The sequence below is a fragment of the Salarias fasciatus genome, chromosome 7 (assembly GCF_902148845.1).
Source record: "Salarias fasciatus chromosome 7, fSalaFa1.1, whole genome shotgun sequence".
NCBI classification, from domain to species: Eukaryota; Metazoa; Chordata; class Actinopteri; order Blenniiformes; family Blenniidae; genus Salarias; species Salarias fasciatus.
In genome coordinates this window covers 4,515,394-4,538,579 of record NC_043751.1, presented here as the reverse complement: position 1 = coordinate 4,538,579, position 23,186 = coordinate 4,515,394, and the positions used below count along the sequence as shown (strand labels likewise).

Here is a 23,186-nt window from a genome sequence, read left to right as displayed (position 1 = left end):
GAGCCAGCGCTGCTCTCTGACGGCTGGCCAATCCCGCCGTATCAGTTGCCGCTGCGTAAGGAGATCAGACTCAGAGGCTTGTCAGCCTCGGCTCATGACAAGCAAATGAGTCGTTATCTTCAGAAGAGCAGCTTCACCAGCATAATGGTCTCCAAAGGCAGAGTTTTATTCATGAAATCCTCGTGTTTATCTGCACTAAGTCTCTTGAGACAGCTTTTGAAAGAGGATTGGTTGGAAGTTGCCGAGATTACTGCGATGTGCTGCTGTTTTCCAGTTAAGACTGTTAGTCAGGAGCAGGAATCCAGGGCATTTCACACACTGAAAAGGCTACAAGTCAGATTATTTTCAAAACAATTAGAAGCCTGTCACTGGATTGAAATGGCATTCACATTGGAATGGACATTTTCCAGAGAAATCTGCTTATTAGTAATGCAATGACCGTAGGTGTGTTCTGCAGTTCATCTATGAAATTGAGCAGTTCAAGTCATAAAACCTAATTATTTTAAGAAAATACCAGAGTCGTCATGTTAAAGTCAGGAGGTTTTCCTCAGTAGGTTGGAGCGCTCAGAAATACAAGCCGCAAATGCAATACTTTCTCCTCAAGACGACTTAAAACTAGGATCAAAGGTCATACTCACTGAATGAATGTTAAATTAGAGAATTCATTGTTATTATAAAGGCCAGGACTTCTTTGGGGGAGTGATAGAAATAAGAAGACATCAGGCTTTTCCTACTCTGAGCTCATTAGATGAATGTAATTTGTACATGTTGAAGAAAACAATAAATCCCACTTTGCTGTATTTTGCTCAGCTGTAGTCTGTATTGCCAACACAGAGCAGAAAGCAGGTGCAACAGAATCACACAGACATATTTTCAGCTCCATCCAGAAGGTGTTGGTCCCGTTATTCTCACAAGCATGTCTTTGAACTGTGGGAGGAAACGGGCACAGTCGCTGCTGTACCTTGACTGCGTGGCGTCGACGGCGCCGCTAAGCTCGGGATTTGGAGTGGCGATTTGTTTGTGGTCTCCCGCTGAGCCGTGCTGTTGCGTAAAAGCTTCCTGTGCGACTTTGTAGTCGGCCACAGACTTAGACTATTGGGACCACACCATAGTTAAGGAAAACACAGGCTTTGCAAATGGAGATGCTGCAATTCTGTAGATTGGAACTGACGATAGGTGTCAAAGCTCGAGCAATAAATACCTGTCAAAACTCTACTTTAAGTGCTGTTTTGGTGAATTTAGCTGTATAGTGTAGTTTTATAGAGTTGAATTTGATTTTTATTCCCTGTACCTCTGATTTCCATGCTTTCTCTAATTTCTGTCATCGTCACTGCAGCATTAGAGATTAACATTCTGCCGTCTGTCTTAATGAGAATGACTCATCAAATTACATCTGCAGGAGTTGGTTTCAGGAAAATGAAGGTGATCTGGGAGGTCAGATGAAAATGTCTCACACACAGTTAGAAAGTAAATTAGTACTAATTCCCAAAAGACAAGCAGGCGTTCATGAAGTTAGAAGAGCTAAAATTGAACATGTTTTATAACGTCAGAGAAATACAAATATTAAAATATGATCGACTGAGTATCTTTTTGTCTTTCTACTAACAATTGGCATGGTTCCATGGTGACACCAGAGGGATTAAACAGCTTCTCCACAGCAAACAAACACTCAGAGTCAGCGTGATGAGACCAGCCAGAAGCTTAAATCCCCTGCAAACACAGAGGATATTGAACACACCTTTCAGACACCAGCCACAGCATTAATCAGGGCCTCTTTTTTTTTTTTTTCTCCCCCAGCGCAGCCAGGCTTAGAAAACCAAAAAGAATGGACCCAGACAGTCAATTAAAAGTGTGTTTACCGCCGTGTGTCCTGGTCGGACACTGTTATTACTGTGCACGAGCTTCGGCACAAGGCTGGCAGTGTCCCTGGAAGTGCGTCCCTCCGAGGAGACGAGCCAGAGCTGCGAGTGCCGGGGACGGGAAACGCTCAGGTAGCAGATGGACTCCTGGAACCAGCTGTTGTTTACGAGGCGCTAAGGAGGGATTTTGGTCAACACAGTTCAGGGGGGTGGGGGGGGGGGAGGCATGCAAGGGGGCGGGCAGCGCCACCTGCAAGCAGCACCGGTTGATTGACACTCGCCGACTTACAGAGCACAATGGAATTCCCACGACGCAGGAGCTTTAATTAAATGAGCGCTCTGATAATTGTGCCTGATCCCAGGCAGCCTGCCAGGCTCGGTTTTTAAAACGGAGAGTTGCTCGGTGATACATCTTCTGAGCTCCGGTCAGATGGGGCTGAGTTTACAGGTGTGCTCGGCAGCTCCCAGGTGTGTGAGAGGGCCATGCTGCAGAGAGCGAATGTCATTATACAATTAATAAAAAGTAACGGAGCAGAAGGAAAATAATAGTTGTGACCTTCTTCAACTTTAAGGGGCATTTCTATTAGTCCTCAATCTGTCTGAGGTTAAGCTAGGTAGTTTTCCTTCAAACGGTCCAGAATGACACTTAACCACGCTATTAAAATTCACAGTAGACGCTGCTCGCATGCTTAATACAACATTGTAATAACAACATCTGGCATGTTTATGTTTTTACAAATCGTACCATTATTAAACATTAAAATATCTCTCACATGTTTCGTTGCCCAAACTGTTCACCACTGAACTTCTGCTGAGATCAATTCTTGTATTCGTGAGCTCATTGCTAACCAACCTAAAATGTAAGTTTTTCAGGGTTTTTTTTCTTCACAGCCCTGTTTTTTCATTCTTCATATTTTTGCTCAGTCACAGAAAACTGCATAATGTTTGCAGCCGTTGTCAAAATGAACCGGTCCAGACAGCATATGGTCACTTGTGTTGTGACCAAATGCTCTCTAGAATAATTTTCTTATAGCGTCGCAATTTATTTCCCTGCTATTTTTAACTCAAATAGTTCATTTGAAAGGTTTTTTTTCAGTTAAATAAAACCAAATGGATTGTTATCGTCCTTTGGGTTTGAATGTTCCCCTTTCTTTTTCTTCATGAAGCAACTTTACACTGAAATCTTGTTTTCCCTGTAGGACGGCCACATCCTGAGATCTCTGCAGATGTGTTGTTGGGAAAACAGTAATCATAACCCAGCTCTAATCTAGCAATCACCACACAGAGGGAGCTCGTGCACAGGGATATCATTTTGAAGCCAAACTACGTTTGACACGTTATATGTGCTCATTTTGCCGTTATTACTGGAACTTAAGCGAGGATTTTCTCTTCATATTCCCATTTCGACACATCATTTCCATGGTAAAGAGAATAAATGGCTTTGTGACAAATAGACCAAGCCTCCCGAGATGGCTGGAGCTATTTTGGTCCCGTTATGCATTAATGTTGGGATGTTTTTAACTGTACGAGCCTGAATATAGAGTACAGAGTAGTGATGTGGCCTCTGGAGTTTCCATCAATAACACAGCAACACCAACAAATCTACCTATTCTGTGTCCAATGCAACACCTTTAGAAGGCTCCTCCGGTAAAAAGGGGGATAACGTTCACAAATGGGTTGAGCAATTTCGATTCCCTGACAGAAAATATGTCTTGGCTTCACAGCTGGCATTAAATCCGCCAGCGGGATTAGGAGGGCTGCTACTGTGAGGTTTATTTTCAGCACACTGGATACCAGGACAGGGCCATGCTTCCATGGATCTCGGCTAAGCCTTGTATAGATTCTGCATTCACGGGGCACACCACATAATTACTACGTTTCACGATATGTTAGGATGACGTTTCTCCACATAACCTGAAAGTTTGAATACGTGATACGTTTGAATGTCATATTAGGGTTAAAATGAACTTTACGAACAAACTGTGATAAATGTTGATAGTTATGCAATTCATGTTGATAATATATTGTGAGAACTATTTCTGCTCAGTTCTGAGGTGTATTGTGTGTCCCAGATGTGTCTTTTTTGTCATTAAAAATGCAATAGCAAAATATTGTGAAGGATTTTCAGCAGCCCTGCCAGTGGAAGTGACAGCCGAGGAGAGAGCCTCGCTCGCCTCTGAAACGCGCCCGTGTTTGTTGTGTTTTGGGGTTGGGATGCAGCTTTTTCTGCTCAGGAGTTGAAGATAATGTTTCCTGTCTGCTGAATTCAGCACCACATCTGATGTGTGTGTAACGATGCAGCTGCTGTGGGAATAACGCTTCCTCACAAATTCGCACAAAGTAGCTTCACCCCGGAAAATCATACCTGATTGTCAGTCATTTGAAATAAATAAACAACTTCTTCAGATATTCCGCCGGAGTTGTGTGCTCATAAGACTAATTTTTAAGAATAATACACGTTATTTTGACTCGTGAAGCGTGAATGGCTTCTTCGTGACTTTTTCCCCGGGTGGTGAGTGAATCTGATCTCAGTTCAGTAACACAACCGAACAATGACTGACTGTGACGGTGAGCCTCGGTGTTCATGATGTGCTTCTGGCAAGGTAACTGAATGCTCTCCCCCTTCCCTTTTCCTCCTCCTCCTCCTCCTCCCGTCTTTCTTTTACCTTCCCCTCTTCATTTCCTCTCACTCTCACCTTTAGGTTCCAGCTGAAGCCGCTCTCTCTTCCCCCTGCTGGGACCCGATGGCTGCCCTTGTTCCTGCCTGATTGGATTTGTGGTGAGTTCTCCTCCACCTCATGTGGGTTTATGTTCCGGTGTACCTTTCTTAGGCCCGAGTGTCGTCGTGTAAACAGACACCCAAAACACGAGAAAAGTTTAGCATTTCCAGTAGTTCGCTGTCAGCCAGCACTAACCAGTTAAACTCAGTGTGTCTTCTTCGCGTTCAGCCTCTCCACAGAGCTTTATTGTTGTGCTGTTTAGTCTCTCTAACAGCTCAAACCAGGAGCGAACGCCTCCCCGTGGACCCGAGTCATGCTGTGATTAGTCTCTCACGCTGAGTTCATTATTCTGCCTCGGCACTCTGAGGCATTAGCGCGGCATTTCTGGCCTCCTCCAAAACAAGAAGTCTTTGAGTGAAGCCAGCGCCATCAGCTCTGTGACAGACGGGTCACGCCGTCGATTTACAGCTCAGAGTCCTGCGGTGTGCTGTGTCGGCGTGTGACCCCTGCATCCACACCGAACATCACTTTTTATTCCGTGTTTATGTGACAGCTGCTGCAGTCATGTCGGAAGAGCGTCTGATTTCACTGGCATTGGGTGGAATGTCTCGGGCAAGTGTGCATGTTCTTGTTGCTGTTGAAGTGTGCAGGGGACCATTATGCAAATATCAGGTTTCGATATCACATGTTGGAAATGAAAGCGTGCAGATCCCCTCCAGACACAAACAAAGATTACACGAATACTCTGCTTACCTGCTTTGAAATTCTTAAAGCGAAATCAACACCTTTAAAAGACGTGTTCTACATAATGAAACACTACTTTCACCATGTCTGCAACACAGACTGGAGATTTAAGATCCGCTTCAACCTTCCCGTGATGTTTTACATCCACATCTCAAATGTAATTTTACTTTTGGATATTTATTTAATCTTTAATATTCAATAAAAGTTACCGTGACCAAAACAGACTGTTTAATTACTTTGATAGTTGTGGATCGATAGAAGTTGTAACTTCAAAACTCTCCCATGTCTGATAATGAGAGTGAACTTCAGCAGATTTAATAGACATGGGACAGCGGTTGATCAGCTTGTATGAGACTAAGTGTGAAGATTTACTCCCAACTTCTGCTGCTGCTGCTGCTGCTGCTGCTGCTGCTGCTGCTGCTGCTGCTGCTGCTGCTGCTGCTGCTGCTGCTGCTGCTGCTGCTGCTGCTGCTGCTGCTGGCAGTAAATGTGGCAGAAACAACACAGGAGGATCATCCAGAAGAACTTCAGTGTTCAGGGTCAGGTTGGGTGGGGCGTTAAGAGGAGGGCTTCAGGTGTTGTGCTTTGTGAAATGTCTTATATATGTGCAACAGGAGTTGCTAATGAAGTCAAAAATGACAAATTTTTGGAAACTTTATCGTTTTAACATTCTGTCTGTTGTTGAATAGAGTCAACTGAGCAATTCTGAAACGTCTCAATATCAGTGAAAATTTTAATTCTGTTCAAAACAGTACCTTTAAAATAAATAGTGCAAGTTTCTACAAATACAGAAAGAATTCTGATGTTGTTGTGAACTCAAAGCAAGCAGCTTTGTTAGTTTCAAACTGATGCATTTAACACTCAGACGGTTTAAAAATCAAATCTTAAGTTCAAATGCCACATTTTTCACATTGTTTGCAGCAGTTTTTTGTTTGTTTTGGTTGTTGTTGCACAGTAGCCATTCTTGTTCCTAAGGTCCAGCTGTCACTTTCACTACTGCTTTACTTACTTCCTCAATGTGTGCATGCACCTAAGTTCTTGAGCTGAATTGTAAGAGAAAACACACACCTATGAATCATGAGGAAAAAAAATGATTCATCACACACACGTATTTTGATCTTAACACAGAATAACTGTTGTCAACAATAGGAGAAATTCAGGGGTGATTAGAGTTAGTGGCCTTCTTTTGATTTCGTCTTTTAGAACTTTTAGAATATTAACCTGAATGACACTGCGGTGTTCAGGAGTTTATTCCCGAGTAGGCTGCATTACAAATATTCCAAATACTTGTCTCTCACAGTGTTGAGATTCTGAAATCTTCACAGTGTTTTGTTGAGTGATCAATGCTCACGCCGGCGTGTGACGGCTTACCTTTGCTACCATTGTCATGCACTTATTACCCGACTAACGATCTCCGTGTCCATATGTTCTGGGAGCCGTCTGGCGTGAAGAGCCGCCATCTGTGGTGTTGCGTCCCTGCAGGTTTGGACGCCGGCTCGGTCTGCACAGCTCCCATCACAGATGTTACAGTGTGTGATCGTAATGCATTGTTCTTGACCTTTTTACACAGAAGCGCCTGTCATCGAGCACGTCTTTAGTTTTGAAGCCAACAGTTTCTTATCTCGTCTGCTTTGTTGAAACCTTGAAGATGTATGGAGCCACTTTTTTTCCCCCCCACCCCCACCATTCCTGGGAACAAAAAAAAAAAAAAAAAACGCAAATAGTAAGCAATAAACTTTAGCTTGGAGCTAAGGCCATGTTTCAAACCTTATATTCAGCTCTTTTTTTTTTCTTGCTTTTTAATGAAACCCGTCAGGCTTGATTTCACACACACATGCACAAACTCGAACACTTCGGCGCTGGCTGAACGGAGCGTGGCGGCGGAGAAACGCTTGCTCGGGCAGAAACGGAGGTGCCGCGTGAAACCTAGCATATAGGGCGGTCCCCTGAAGCGCCCGTTTTCCCCCCGTTTAGCTGCTCCTAGAAGCCGTGGGTTGGCTTCATCGCTCTCGCTTTTGCCCCTTCCTTCCTTCTCCGGCATCCAGAAGTCTCAGCTGCTGCTAGTTTGTAGCACACTTTGCTGTCGGGGGCCGCGAGCGCGTTGCGCCTGCTGTAATTGGATGACACGGCGTTATCTTCCAAGCTCTCCATGCCAGCAGTCGTCTCTTGGCCCACAACTCTCGTCACCTTCCACAGAAATAATTACTCACATTATGAAAATGAAAGTAGTGCGTTTTTCTTCGAGAACTTGCGAGCGTGTGCAAAAAACAAGAATGGTGGAAGTTTTATTGTGATGGCCGTGATAGCGTTTCTTCTTTCATGAGTACGTCAGAAGCCCAAAGAGTTTTCTTATCTTTACTTTTCCACTAACTTTCAAGTCCGGTTTGGAATAAAATCTGTTTTCACATGACACAGAAAGACAGCTGTGCATCCTCCACAAACTGCCGCCAGATTTCAGGATTAGCGTAGCCAGTTAGCGGGCAGAGAAACACACAAAAGCCACAGTTTAGTCATTAACGGAATAAGAAGCCAGCTTCCTATTTTACCGCAGCGCGCCTGGAAAACCACGATGGGAACGGCGGCAGAGAGCGCGTCTTCACTCGCAGAAACACTTTCTTTTTATTGGTGGTAATTGGGAACCGTTATCAAATCTGTCCCCCCCCCCCCCCCTCGTTTTTCCCTTCCTTCAGGAGCAGAGCTCTGCCACAGAAACAGGCGATTGTCTTTGAAGAAAGTAGGACGACTTATTCCAGGAGCTTCACTTTGTCTCGGGGCGGTTTCTTTCTCTGCTGGCTTCCTATATAGTCAGCCTATATATTTCTCACGCCTATACTCCACCACGGCTAATTACAGCTCAGGAAAGGCTCATGCTGAGTTCCGTGGTGTGGAGAATAGAAGTTTTGAGTCGTCTTACGTGTTTTTGGTTGGTTTGCCTTCTAATCTTCTATTGTGGATATTATTGTTGCTATAAATTCTCTATATAATGTTGTGTTTTTTTCAGGCCTCATCAAGTTGTAACCGTTTGCCAAGAGTTTTTTTTACATCAGTGTGTTACTAAAAAAAGAGGTGATTGGACCAGATACGGCTTTATTTGTTTTTTTAGATATTACGATTTTTGAAGTGATTACAAAAAATCCCACGAAAATGAACACCCAACACACACACACACACCCATACATACGCTTATTCTTAGTTTCATAAAGAAAACTGAGTCTTTTGAGGAATCAGCTCTCAGTGGAAGCGTTGTTCTCACAATGATCTTATCAGGCTCTGGACCAAATGTGCAGTTATTGCTGAGTCCATACGTACATCTGTGTTGGGTAGATAACTGTCAGTGTTTCCCCAAAATAGTTTCACAATCAAATTTTTTTGCTGATTTATCTTCAGCAGTGTGGATTTAATGAGCATAGATGAGTGAAAGAGCAGCCTAAAACCTTCTCTTCAGTCCAAAAAACTACGTCAGTTTACCGTAAAAGAGCCGATTACATCTGTTGCACTAAAGACGATTGTTTTTTTGTTTGTTTTTTAGCAACACAAAAACATCAGGCAGCATTTTACAAAATTACATCTTAAACTGATGAATAAATTAACTGGGTAATGTAATAAAAAGCATTTAAACTCCAACTTTCGTCTTCTTTATTGTTAAAAAAAAAGAATATGACTTGAAATTACTTCTGTCTTTTAACAGATATGTGACCTTATACTATTGTAATGTAGCTGATGAAACAGGACAGGATCCCACCGCCTGCCGTGTTTTTAAAAACAGCACATGTGCCTGTTTGCTGACAAACCTGAAGCCAGGAGAATATTCTGTGTGGTTGTGAGTGATCGCTTTGCGCTGCACCCCCCCCTGCACTGCCAGCCCCCCCTGAGAGTATCCAGCTGTGCGATGTTACCCATGGTGCCTCCTGGTAGCGGGCGAGCCTGTGCGGCGGAAAGCGGGGGGAGAAGCTTCATGAGCTTGACACAGTCATCAGCAGCTCGCCCCTGGCTCATCGCCGTGTCAGTTTGACTCTGAGCTGTGGAGTGTGTGTGAGTGTGTGTGAAATAGAGGGGGGAAAAAAAACGATACGATGAAATGTGTGTTATTTATAGTCGTGCCTCGACGCCGCTGTGATGTAGCCGGTAATCGGAGCCTCGGTTTGCGTGCACATCTCGTGCAGATTTAGCCTTTTTCCCATGATTGTCACATTAAAGCGAAGGGAGAGAGACGCGCCTCTACACATGTTCGCTTTCTGCTTTTCCAGCCCCGAGTTGCAGCCGTGAAATTATTCCCAAAGGATGGAGCCTCATGTTTGACCGGGACACAAAGCTAGCAGGTCTCCACATCAGTTTCCCGCTATTTTCTTTGTGTATTCAATACCTCCTCTTTGTTGCCCCTGTGCTTTTGCCGCCGCTGGGAACTTCTGGAGTGCTGTGATAAATGAGAAGGGGTTGAAATAATGTTGGGAGATGTATAAACTTTGTAAACGCTCTGATTTTCCAGGAACACAAAGACGGCTCCTTTGTATTCAGGATTTAGACAATCAGGAAGAAGTTATGCAAATAAAAGTGTGTGGGAGAAGACTGCAGAAGCAGGCTTGCCATTACTTCAAAGCAAAAGGTGTCAGCATTAGTTTACACAAGTTTGTAGTGATTTTTTTTGTTGAATTAAGGATTTTAGGCTGCAGTCATACAGTGTAGCCTGTTGCATCACTCACAGCTACTTCAATAACTGGTCAGTACGCTTCAATGTTACGTTTGTTTTTTCCTCAGAATGCTTTTGATTGAATTGCTCGTTGGACTTATTTCCAGTATATTTTTGCTTGGTGGCCTGGTGTGACTTCCTGTATTATTGAGTTCTTCTTTCACAGAGATGATTGAGGCTGGATCACACCGAAAGCTCATTTGCACAATGTTTTTAAGTGGAAATGCGAGACTTGCGTTGCATTGTGTGTGTCTTTTTACACAACAATTTGGCTCGGAGTCACTGAAAAGATGTTTTTTTTTCCATGAAAACATGGGAAAACGCAACTTTTTGAAATGCTTATGCTGGAATTGCCGGAATAGCAAAACTTGCCATTGTCAATATTTATATCTTATTCTCTGCTCATGTGTGTGATTTCATTACAAAAACAAACAACAGCACCCACTAGTGGCTCTGCATCATCGTCTCTGTTTTTCATCCATTTCCATGCATGTGGCTTATTGTTTTCCAAACAGTGTCGCGTGAACATGACTCTTTTCTGAAACAAATACTTTGTATTTTCATGTAAACCGGACCCTAATGGCTGAAATGGGAGGCTCTTTCCTTCTCTTTCTTTTAGGCAGCTGGCTGTCTTTGTTTGAGATGCACCAAACATGTTTTTGTTGGACGTTTGATTCATTCGATTCCCGACCCCTGCCACCAGGTACTTGAAAAGAAATCTTTCCAAATGTAGTCAAAAGGAGTAGAAAAAAAATTTAAGTTGGCTTCAACTACAAACAAAAAGCCATCGACCAATCGAGCTCACGAATCTGTTCCACAGTGGACATCTTGGCCGGCCTCAGTCATCTTTGCTCCACTGGGAGGAATCAGAGTCTCAGAGGAAATCATAATCATGTTGGAATAGAGAAAGAGAGAAAGACTCAAACACAACAGCCCTGAGTGCTCCTCCACATAATCAAATAATTCACTCACAAGTACAGCTAATCACATGTAGTATATTCCAGACGCTGAAACGCGCTGCTTTTTGCGTTTCTGAAGCAAAATGTCCTTTGCCCTCCTGGTTCCAGGAAAATATTTTCTTCAGTTTTCTTTGTGCGTGTGAGTTTGTTCTGTGCACATTTGTTGCACTCACTCCCACACGCTGCCCTTGTCTGCTCTGCCTCTCTCGGCCGCTGTGTGTCTGCAGGCCGGCGCGTCGGCCCGTCTCCTCCCTCGGGGGACCTGTGCTGGCTCTTTCCCAGGCCAGACGTTGCACAATGCAGGAATGTTGCTGCTTTCCCTCTCGTTGCGTTTCCCTCCTCAAACACCGACTCTTGTTTCTCCTGAATACTGATCATGCCCCTGCTGCTGCTGTAACTCACGGCTGCCCGACAAAAGCAGTCGCAGATTCGATCATAGCGCTGTAGCTGGCTTTAATCCAGTATGTTTCCGTGAGAATTTGTGGTCTCCACGCTGCACAGAGGAAGAAAACCTCTGAAGATTTAATGCAGTGTGTCTACTGACAGGCTTCACCCTAAAGCAGAGGTGTCAGATTTTTTAATATTTTCTGCTTTGCTTCAGGGTTCAGTGTAGGTTAGAGGAATGAGATTTTCCACAAGATCGTATTTCCACAGGTAGAGGTGAGCTACAGTCAGAAAGACTTATCGAAATCACAGAGTTTCTGTGGCCCCTCTTCTGAAAGTGTGGAATCGGAGGCCATCTCACCTAAAAAGGATCGAACAGGCACTGCGGAGCGGAGCGAGAACGACCCCAGGCTCAGATCTCGAAGCTAACGGCTCAGACTGAGGCAGTTGGAGGTGCCAGTGGGAGATAATGACTGAGCCTCGCCGCAGCCGCCAGGACCGTGTTTTGACAGTGTCATGTGGTTTATCCATTGGCTCGTCTCTGCCAAATCTGTCAGTGAATCAGCCACGGGAGGTGAGCTTATAACGAGGTGATTCGCCTGTCGCATTACTCATCGCTGTCTGTCAGCATCACCACTAAGAGAGCCGTGCAGCCGGAGTCTGTTTACTACCAGCTGACCTGAGACCGGGAGGGTGTTACAGAGGAGCTGCCAGCGAACGTCGCAGCCGAAGCATGTGATCACATTTCACTACAACTAAATCCACAAGCCGCAGCCTCGTGGATGCTCTGCTTTCAGAAAGATCAGTGTTTTAGAGTGAACGCTCTAATCTCCAGTTCATTTTCAAAAACAAAGTGTAGCGGGTGAATAAATGAAGCCAATTAATTGTTGGCAATTTGGTGATTTAGATATTTGAATAAGTGTCGAGACGAGAGAGGCAGCATTCGCATAAACATAAATCCAGAACGTCTAAAGCGTGCATGAACTGCCTCTGGAATAAGGGGTAGAATGTTTTCTCAGACTTACGGCAAATCCAGCTGACCTGATTCAATTGTTTTGAGATCCCTCCTACCTGGACAAATGACAATACACACATGCACAAAACCAGTGCGACTCGTCAGCACTTTCATTCTAAGAACAAGAAAACGAGGTAGCATGCAGGCTGTCTGGAAACATGAGAATATAATTACTGTAGTGGAGCGGTGCACACACTCAGCTCAGGCATCTGGATACTAACCTGCACAGAACTGCCAGAAATGTTTGCCACACTTTTGCCTATTTGGCATAATTTAGCCTGAGATGCTGTGATTGCGATAAGTCTGAGAGGATAACGTGACAATGGCATTGCAGAGGACCGCTTTATCTTAACTTTGTTGAAGGTAATCGCTTCGGGAAGTTAATGGAATCTTCTGAGTTTTCTGAGCGTATCGGCAATTAATGAATAGCAACAGTTTTTTTCTCTCCTTGGCAGTGTGACCAGACATCGTGGTAAATACAGTCAAACCCCGATTTATGACATTTCAGATGCGTCCAGGAAGCAGCTTGAGGCTCTGACGCCAATATCCAGTAAGTCTATTTTTGACCAAAGTTGCATCAAGCTGAGGGGAGGAGCTCGAGCCACACAGGACGTTCCCACAAAATGAAAAGTCCCATCAGGTCATATTTCACTTTTTCAGTTCAACATTACCCTATACCAGGTGGAAACAGGCCAGAAGCACAGGCAGTACCTCCAGGGTGACAGTGGGACCAAACAGAAATCCTCCACTGTGTTTTTGTGGATCGTCCCCGTTCACTGAAAGCTTGAGTCACAAAGGCGTCAGACTCCAGAACTGTTTTATCCCAGCTCACAACAGGTGAACGTCAGGCTGCTTCGTACCTACAGAAGATTTAGTCACCAATCGGCATGTAGTTGAAGAAAACTCATACATGCAGAGAGAAAACATGGAAACTTCGCATCTGCATGCAGAACCGACTTTTTCCAACAAGTAAATTATCATCAGACAGTATTCTTCTCTCAGGATCACCTTGGCAGTGAAGTGAATGTGTCGCCTTTATGCACATGGTTATTTTATCATGTTTTCAAGGTTATGTTACGATCCCGTCTGCTGGTTTCACCTCCAACCAGGAACTACACACACACACACACACACACAGACACACACACACACACAGAGCGAGAGCCGACCGTGGAGCCACTTAGCCCATCACGATAGATTTAGTCCATTACTCTCAGTCCATCTTGGGTTTCATCAATATGGATGAGGCCTCGATGCAACATGAAGACAGTAGAGGCCAGTCCACAATAAAAACCAGGCACTTTAGACCCATCCTGGGTATCGCTGTGAGGTCCCCGCTTCTTCACACTGACAGCCGGCGGACGGGTAAACTCTGCTTTATGTGTCCTGAGTCTGCGGGATCTCTCTTGGCAAGTCACATCTGCAAAAGCGGGGGTTCCTATATTTAATTTGGCAAAGACACAACTGAAATAGAGCCCTCTCTGGCTGCTGTCACACCCTTTGTGTCTTTTCTTCTGCGTGTGACTGCTGCTATTTCTTCCTTCCCTCTGGGTTGCATGCGCGAGTTAGATGAATGGCTGTTGTGCAACACTGACATTTTTCTTTCAGTGTGGATTCGGGACTTTAATCTTGTGATTTATAGTTTCTAGCAGACGAGATTAGAATCTGTAGTTCAACTTTGGCAGGGCTGCTTCTCCACTGCAAGTCATTCTGAGGGTGTTAACCGTTGATGCCCTGAACCTGCGAGGAAACTAGAAAAGTGCAGCTGCTGAAATTTGTGAGTAAACTCCTCCTTTCCTCCCGTCTGGCTCCCTTGGTGGTCTGCATGTCGGCGGCTCACTGACGTGTTTGCATTGTGAGACTTACTCCGGGATCCTCTGGAGATTACATACCATGCTGCCTGGCTCTTTGTGTCAGAACAGAACACTCGCACTGCGTGGTGCATGCCACTGGAAAGTAGTGATTGATCGCAGGACCTCGTCACTCCTTTGGAAAGTAGTAAAATGATTTTACTGGTTAAAGTCAAAAGCAGCTCGGAGGGGTTGCTACTGTTATCCTGATTACTTTGAACATATATAAGTGACTGTACTGCCGCCATTATATTTTTTGCAGAGAATCAATCATCTAGATATTTTCTGTTTTATGATTCTTGAAGGTTGAATACAGATGTAGACAAACTTGGCTGTGTAGTATAACAGTTAAACCACTTCAAGGTCGACGTCCCTGAGCGGCCAGTTTCTCACCTCACTTTTTTCCTGTGGGAATGTCTATATTCTTGAAATGGCCATACCCACGAATGAGTAAAATAAGTTTAGGAGGTGAAAATGTTCGTTTTCATAAGCCCACAAAACCCAACACAACAAGGCAGGGAAAGTCCTGGAAATATGTGACGACACAAGGTTCCAGTCTCATTCTCACTGTACAAAATATATTTTATTTTTATTCATCTCACTCCAGGAGAGTTTAATAAAGAAAGCAGGACTGTACTAATGCAGCGTTATTTGACACATTGCCTGATCTGTCAGCATCACGTGGATCAGCTTTAAATCTGCTCTGTGATCCGATCGATAATTTGATTAAACTGCGACTGCTTCTAACGCATAAATGCCGAAAACAGAAGTTACTGAGTTACTTAATAATTTGTTATTCACGCCTCCAACGGCCCAGCTTCTTGGCCTCTCTGAGCTGCATCTGTTTTCTTCGTGGCTGAAATCCTCGCAGAAGCTCCACAGGCGGCTTGAACTGTATGATTTACTGCTTCACTGCTGCACTGACCAAATAATTGCACTGGAGACACATGGTGATTTCAGGAAATAACTCTCCATAGCAAGCTGCCTGCGCGTGACAATCGGCCATTTATTTATTCAATGGAAATTGTATTGTTGTTAACAGTATGAGCAGACTGTGTTTGTGTCATGCTGGCCTTGCTCTGGACATAACTCAGTGATATTACAATCTTGTTAGTATAAAAAATGAATAGTTCTGCGTTTTTCACTTTAACTTTCAAGAGGCTGATCACTCCCTCTAATATGTATTTCTGATTAATGCAACATCTAAAAAACACTGAAATAAGCGGCTGATCGTGGGCAGAAACGCCCATCGACAGCAGGTATTATGCGGATCGGATTCAGTTGAGAAGCTGCTTCTGAAACTGAAAGCTCAGCTCTCAGGGTCGCACCGACACAAACTCACAGGCGGTTCAGCTGTTTGTCATCGTTCTCACAATAGTAGCGACCAGTTTCCATCTCTGTACAGCCGGTTTAAATGGCAGCCAGTGATAGTAAACTGGACCGGTTACCGGTAAAGACCTGCATGACTAAACGTGAGGAGGCAGAGCGTGAGGACCCGCTGAAGGTCGTCACTCTGAATCTCCGGATGAGCAGAGAAAACCTGAGGAAAAGAGGCAATAAGTGCAGCCGAAGCTTCTTTTATTGCTGTCACAGTGTCCTTCACCACACTGCTGGACGGCTTCCGTTTCTGCCGGCTCCACTTTCAGCTCTGTTCAGCACCTCATAATGACCAGTCGGAATGATTCTCCCCAGAGGCCAAATGAAATAAATTGATCTGTATTAGCTGATTGTAGAAATGGGAATCTCTGAGTAATCTCTGTCGATAAGAGGAAAATGTGGGATAAAATGCCTCACGCTTGAGTTAATTCAAACTCGTGGTTTCTTTAAGATTCTACTTGAAAACATTTCACTTAAATTTAAAATTTGATAATCAAAATGGTTACTAAACATCATGTCTGGCAGTGCAAGTAAAGTATAAATACTTATTTGAAGGACATGGTGCACGATCATCAGGTCAGAAAGACATTTGCAAACAGGCATGTGGGATTACAGAAAGATGTCAGAGTATCTTCAGAAACTACTGAACTACTGCACAGCTGTCGTGTCTTGAGGCGTCTGTCTTCTGGACAGAGTTGCAGCCAAAATGTGACACTTCTAAAATCAGCCTGATCCTGACCGTTGGCCGTCCAGACCCGGTTTCACTTCTTCTTTGAGATTTCAAGAAATGATCGAGAAGTTTTTTTTTTTTTTTTTTTAGATGTGTAAACGATGAGACAGATGGCTCAATATGAGGCACACCAACACAAAAATGGAAAAAGTATTTGACTCTTACAGACGGAAAAAAGATTTCATCAAGCTCTGTCTCTTCATAGGTGGCTTGTTGAAGTTAATAACAGAAAACTGTCTGAAAAGTGAGTTTAACTGCAGCTTCCTTTGGCCTAGTTTCTCTCCTGAGTGAGATCTTGAAAGCTTTTGATCTAACTCAGAGTGTGTGTGACGGTTGTGGCTCCTGCTTTTAAGAAGTGGCGTTGGCAGACACTGGTTTACTGTCGCCTTAACAAACAGCGGCGCGCACAGCTTTCACCCACCGCTCCGCAGCGCTCTTCCTATTTCATATCTATTCTGCACTTGTCTCTCCCAGTGCCACGGCTGTCTTATCATTCCACCCTGTGCCATAAAGCGGCAGAAAATCCCATATCCCATCTCCTCATGGCTTCGGCTTTCTGCCTGAGTTATCCCACTATTATGTACCGAGCTCCGGCTCCCTCTCGCTGGACGTGCTCGGGGTGGGAATGAGCCCCGGCAGTCAGCGCGCCGGCTTCTCTCTGGGGAAAAACATCGCCTCTCTGTGGAGAAGTGGGTGTAGTTAGAGCCGATATCAAACTTAAACCTGAGCTCCCTGTATGGGGTTGTGCTTTGCTTCCTTCTTTTTTTAAAAAAAAATCAATGCTCGCATTCAGTTTTTCCTTTTGTTTTTCCACATGAACTGTCCATCCTCTCCTTTCTTATTGTTTTTATTCAGATGATTGCATTTTGTTGATGAGGGTATGTCAGGCGGTCACATCGATCAAGACACTTTTAGGTAATATGGTAAACATTTACAATACAGTCAATGCACTGGAGCAACGTTGTGACTTTCTCAAGGTTTCTGCAGTTGAGTCTCTATTTTTAACGTCCATCGAGCAGCAGGCGATCACTCAAAGTGTCAGACAGCTGCCTCCTTTAGGGTTTTGATTCAGTTGGTCAGGTCATTACAGTTTGGAAATTTCACATCATTCCGCCAGTGTTAAATTACAAATAAAAAAGCAAGAGTTTGACTCCGTGCAGAATTACACTGCGCTCTGCGTGTGAGATCGGTTTACACTGGGGTCAGGAATTTGAAGTCAACAGATGTAAATGCTGCATGGACCAGAATGGAGGAGATGTTCCCTCTTAAGTTTGCAAAAAAGTCCGTGTGTTTCTTTCATCAATTGAATAAACAAAAGGAGACTGTTGTTACTTGGCTCTGTTTGTTTATCTTGTAGCTTAGCATGAGCAGCAGCTTTTTAAACAGGATTCGTTCAGGTTGCTAAAATATTCCTTGCCCATCATAAAAATGGGTCCACTGGTGGCAGCACGGGCTCGAATGAAACTCAAGCAGAAAATGTGGCAAATCAAGCAGATTCTGAACGGCACCCTTAATGGCCCCGTGAGAACGTTTTGAGAGAAAATAAAAGATGTCCGTTTGTATGTGTTTGGCCATCGGAGCGAAAGAAGCGGTGAATGTTGCTGTCAGTGAAGTCGCGGCCGCCGTGGACCTCCGTCGGAGGCGGTTGCTACTGGCAACGCAATGTTTGAGTAAAGCAAACTGCTGGCGAGAAATATATTCATGTGTTGGCGACACATGAGTTTGTCCTTGTCTTTAGTGCCAAGCTGTTTCACAAACAAGTTCCCCGTTGCTTTCTTACTGACAGCCGATTTCTGTTTCAGTGAATTTGGTGAAATGAGAGGGAAAGTACATTGTTCTCAGCATTTCTGGCATTTCCGTGTACCAGATGATCATTGTCGTCCGTGGATCATTGTCACGTAGACGGGATCTCAGGCTACAGTTTGCAGAGGGTCGTAGAGCACCGCGGAAGCATTTCCTGGTCTGATGAGTCTTCATGTTTGTTGCCACATTCGAATTGTGGGCTGAAAACTTGGTGTAAACATCCAGTCCGCCTCGTATCGACATTTCAGGCTACAATGGTGTTGGGGAGATTTTCTTGGCTCACTTTTGTATCAGAACCAACTTCTGATGGATGCTGAACACAACTTGTCAAAAAAACTTAGAGTAAGTCACCCAGTAGACAACTTTGAGGATGTGGTGGATCAGAATCTTTGCATGAACTGCGTGATGCTACCATGTCAACATGGACCAGGATCTCTGAGGAATGTTTCCAGTTTGTTGATGAATTTATTCCACCAACAAGTACTGGAATCCACAGCACCAGCCTCCTGCTTCATGATCAGTTTAACCAGTGTGTGACTGCAGTGCAACCGGGCCTTTCCGCTGGCACGAATGCTTTATCTCAGCCAGAATGAGCATTTCTTCGACATTTTGGCTAAATAAGCTGTAACTGATTGGTGGGGGAAGATGGGTGCGGCCTCAGGTGGACAGTGTGGATTAAAAGGATGAAAAGACGAAATGGGAGTTTAAAGATGGGCTTTCAAACAGCTTGCCTTTGTGTAGTTTTTATGTCGAACACCAGCAGTTAGAAGCACAAAGACTCTTGATTGTGTTCATGTCTTTGTGTCGGTGGGAAGAAAATGAATAAAACCGTCAGAGACCTGCTGGGTAGTGCAGTGTTTCGTCAGAGGGGTCATCTCTAAACCATTCAGAAATCCCCATTAAGCCCATGACTGCAGTTAAACTGAGTTCAAATGAAGTTAAAACAACTTAATGAGAGTTTTAACAAAGAAGGAGAAAAAGATTCTCAATAAGTCTCTCTACCTTTTACTTGTATTATTGTTGAAGGTCAGATGGAGATGAAGCCACACTGAGAGGTGGTCTTTTTAATCACTTTTCTTCCGACACAGTGATTGCGTTCACCTTATTGCTGGGACCGGAACTTGTTCGCTGCATGCTGAACCCAGTTCTTCCCTCATTTTGAAAACACCAGGGGAAATGTTTTATGCATCAGCCTCAGCGGGGTGTGCTCTCAGTAAATAAACTTCTTGTCTTGCCTGTCTGTCCCTCCTCTGAAGTTATTCTTATCCCCGCTACAAATCTGGGTCTCGCTCAGCGCCACCCCTGGGACTTGTGCCTCGGTGGTGCTGGTGGTGGAGGTGGTGGCGTCGAGCAGCAGGTGGCGTGTGATGTCTCGTCTGGCACGCCACCAGACTGCGTTTGCTGCTATCGGATGAGGAGCAGATGGTCTTGGATCGCGGGGCCAGTGCTGCGTCTCGTATGGATGGCTAACTCCATTAGCGAGTTCCAGTCACTGCCTCAGAAACCTCAACCGCTCCTCTGAAAACTCCACCTCTCTCTGGACCGCCTCGGTATCCCACCAGGTGAAGCTTCGCTGGTTTGTGTGTTTGCTGTCTTCGTCAATAAATGTATTATTATTGACGGAGTGCTGCGCTGGAGTTTGGACATTTCTGAGTCGTTCCTGTCGGCTGAGCTGGGCGGATGTCTCTCTCATTGTGTGGCAAATGGTCAGGATGACAGCACCCTCAGCTGTCTCCATACAGCTGCAGGGTTTCTTCATAAAAATCACAGTCCACACTGACAGCACTGATGGGAGCAGTAAAACTTTATAGAAAAAAAAATAAAATAAAAAAAAAAATCCCTCAACGGTGGTTAAATGTGAAGTAATGAAACCTAAAGAGGAGTTATCAGTCGTCAGTCTGATTAAAAGCCAATCGAATGCGCCTCCTTTCCTGATGTTCTGGATTTCTAAGATAGAGAGGAAGTAACTTTTTATTTGAAAAAATAAATCAGTAACACTCGGCTAAATCATTGAAGTTGATTTCCTACTCTTCATCTGTCTCTTTTTGTTTTTTAGTTTATTTTAGAGGAAAATCGAGAAGCCTCCCCCCTTTTTGATGCCCCCGTCTTGTTGCTCTCCCATTTCGAAGAGTGTCCTTCAGGTCCTGCACCAGCCTCTGGGCCTCGGCCCAGTTGGCCGTTCCTGTTTTCCCTCCAATGGGAGATGACCAAGTGGCGTCCCAGTCCAGTGTAGAACCTGTTTCCGCTACGCCCCCCCAGTGGGAGATGTAGATGTTCTACTTTGAGTTCCTCGCAGATGGCCATGTTCCTCACCCTGAGAGACTTGTTAGAGAACTTTTTCAACTCTGTCAGCAAACATTTTTGTACATTAACATTAATAAAACATTAATAATACATGAACATGTAGCATTATCAATGAAATATGGAAAGATATAAATGATAGACACCACAGTGAATCACTCTGCATGTAGTCAAAACTGTCTGCCGTCGGACACACCCCTGCTGCTCTCTGACTTGTCATGTTGTCATTAGCTGGAACTCAGCCCAGTCATTCCCAGGAAGTGATGTGAAGTTTCCTGAGCTCTCCGTCAGATGGAACATACCATTAGACGGCACACCACCGGGAAATTCCAAGTTACTTGTGAACGCGTCAGAAGTCCTCATAGAACTTCGAGTAACCACTTTCTCACAGAACTGAAGAAACCCAAGTTGCACAAAGTGCTTGAACTCTGGCTGTGGGAGAGTGTTTCAAGCCTGGTGTGTTGTTCATGGTTTCATCCTTGGTTACACATCAAGTTTAAATTCAGGCAGAAGTGGAAGCAGCTCCCGCAGATCGATGTGTGTTTTCACTGAATGCACACAGCACCTACATTGACAGCAGTTTACCTCCCATTCACACAGATTTCACACAGACTGAATTATCGACTGCTGCTTCAGAGGAAGACGCTGACCTTCCCGGCAGATGTTGCCTTAAGTTCACGGCCTCACTTTAACCCTTTAGGACAGAAAGAGCTGGAGATCAAACCATGTCATCTTTTTATATATCAGCTACAGCTAAACGTCTTCTTATCTGTCAGCTAATGATAGCACTGTTCATTTGTTGGTATGTACACAGCAGGAAGTGGATTTTATCATCAGAACCTGAAGTCTGTGTTTACATCTGCTGTCTGACAAGCGTAGAAGTGTATGAAAGTGTACAGCGGTATTGATTGAGAGTGTGTAATCACCCCCTGGCTGTGGGCTGGATGGTGCCAGCCTGCACTCTGGAGTGCTGTTTGAAGTGCTGAGGGACAGCGGGAGAAGGATTTACATATCTCTGAGGAGGAAGAAGAAGTTATGAAAACGAGGGGAAAGCCAGCAGAAAACAAGCTGGATGAACAGGGAGTGGGTACGGGGTGAGGGAAGAGAGCGAGGAAAATGTTGGGCCGGAGGGAAAAAGACAAGAAAACAAAAGCAAAACTTTGAAGGAGAGAGAGAGAGAACGGAGGAGTCAGAGAAAGCGATGAGAGAGAGGCGCTGGGTGTATCACTGAATGGCAGAGAGGAGTTTGGGGAGTGAGGAGGCTTCTGCGACGTGACATTTGATCTTCTAGACTCATGTTCTTCAATTATTTTGTGCATTCGTGCATCAACTGTGATAGACAGGAAACTTCGTCAGACTACTATTTCAATGAAGTTTGAATAAAATGAAAGAGATATCTATATATTTATACTTCTGCTTTTCATTAGAATGCTCGTGAACCACAAGTGTTGGGCTGGGGCCTTTCAGAAGTCTACTAGCTCCAACTTTCCATGCACCACAAATGGAATAACACAAGAAGCAAAGCAAAGCAAGCCTGCCTATAAATTTATATTGTATGAAGTCTCAGAATATTTGCTGAAGCTGGAGATTATATTCAATTGACACATTGAATGACTTTTTTTTTTAATTTAAGATTTACATTTATTGCCTCAAATTGTGAGATAAGAGAGAAGGTTAGCTTTAAAAATGTGTTCAAAATGTTTGAAAGCAGTGAGCCACTACAGAGGAGCTAAACAACCACAAGCCTTCCTCTTACTATCCGACTAATGCCTTACATTAACAGAACCAAAACTCAACAAGATGTAGAACCACATCCTCACTCCTCAACACATTAAGGATGCATTTACGACTCCACAGAACGGATTTGGAGTTCGGTCAGTGAGCTCTCTGACCCTTTTGAAGACCAGAGGCTTTACATTATTAAACTGGAACTTAACATTCCAGGTTTTGGACCAAACAAAAAGCAAATGATTGAACACACACATTGATGGTCGTTGAACTTCTTGGGACGCTACATGTAATGCAGACTTATGGCTCTTTTACATTCTTCATGCTCATGAAAAACGACGTGTGCTTCAGTCGTGTGTGTTAGAATTCGTGAGGCCATTAAACACCTCGAGGTGTCACGCTGCCACCGATGCTTCTGGTCCTGCTCCAGCGGTTTGTGTGTGTAAGCTCCCAGCAGAATGACACAAATGTTCCTCTGTAATTGCTTGGTGGGTTGATGGGCCGGATTGGAGCCTCTCGTGGGCCAGTTTTGGCCCATGGGCCTTATAGTTGACACCGCTGGCATAAGGAGTAATTACTGCTTAACTTGGTCGTGCTGAAGTGGCGCGTTGAACCGGAGAGATTTTTCACCAACAACTAAACTCTAAACTCTGTCGGAAATGAAATGATAATAATGACTGAGCTGTAATTTGTTTGTCTGTTCAGAGGAATTAAGATTCAGAACGTCATCGCCCATCCCTTGATCGAACAGACACCTGAAGTCTGCCGGGTTATCAGTCGCTCCTCTCCTCCGAGTCTCCGGTAGCGCCACAGTCAAAGCGCCTTGATTGGATTCCCAGCGTCTCTTCATTTCATTAGCAGGGTAGGATTTCAATCTGTCAAAGTTTGACATGGCGGAAAGAACAACACGCGTGTTTCACTCTGATAGCCGAACACGCTGCGCAGGCTGGAATTGGTTTCACAGGAAGTGAAGCAGATGAGGCATGAGGCACATCAGCGATGGAAGAGCTTCTGCTCTCACACACAGGG

The 23,186-nt window shown here is 44.4% G+C and overlaps 1 protein-coding gene across 3 annotated transcripts in view; it reads left to right on the top strand.

Moving 5' to 3' along the window:
* Window positions 1-23,186, top strand: part of peak1 (pseudopodium-enriched atypical kinase 1) — a 104,348-nt gene that overhangs the window by 52,474 nt on the left and 28,688 nt on the right. For 2 of the 3 annotated variants that reach the window (XM_030096611.1, XM_030096612.1), the window contains exon 3: window positions 4,562-4,638. The gene's annotated coding sequence lies outside the window, so the exon portion shown is untranslated. Of the gene's footprint in view, window positions 1-4,561; window positions 4,639-16,580; window positions 17,015-23,186 lie in introns of those variants that run through there. The other variant, XM_030096614.1, reaches the window with a different exon arrangement.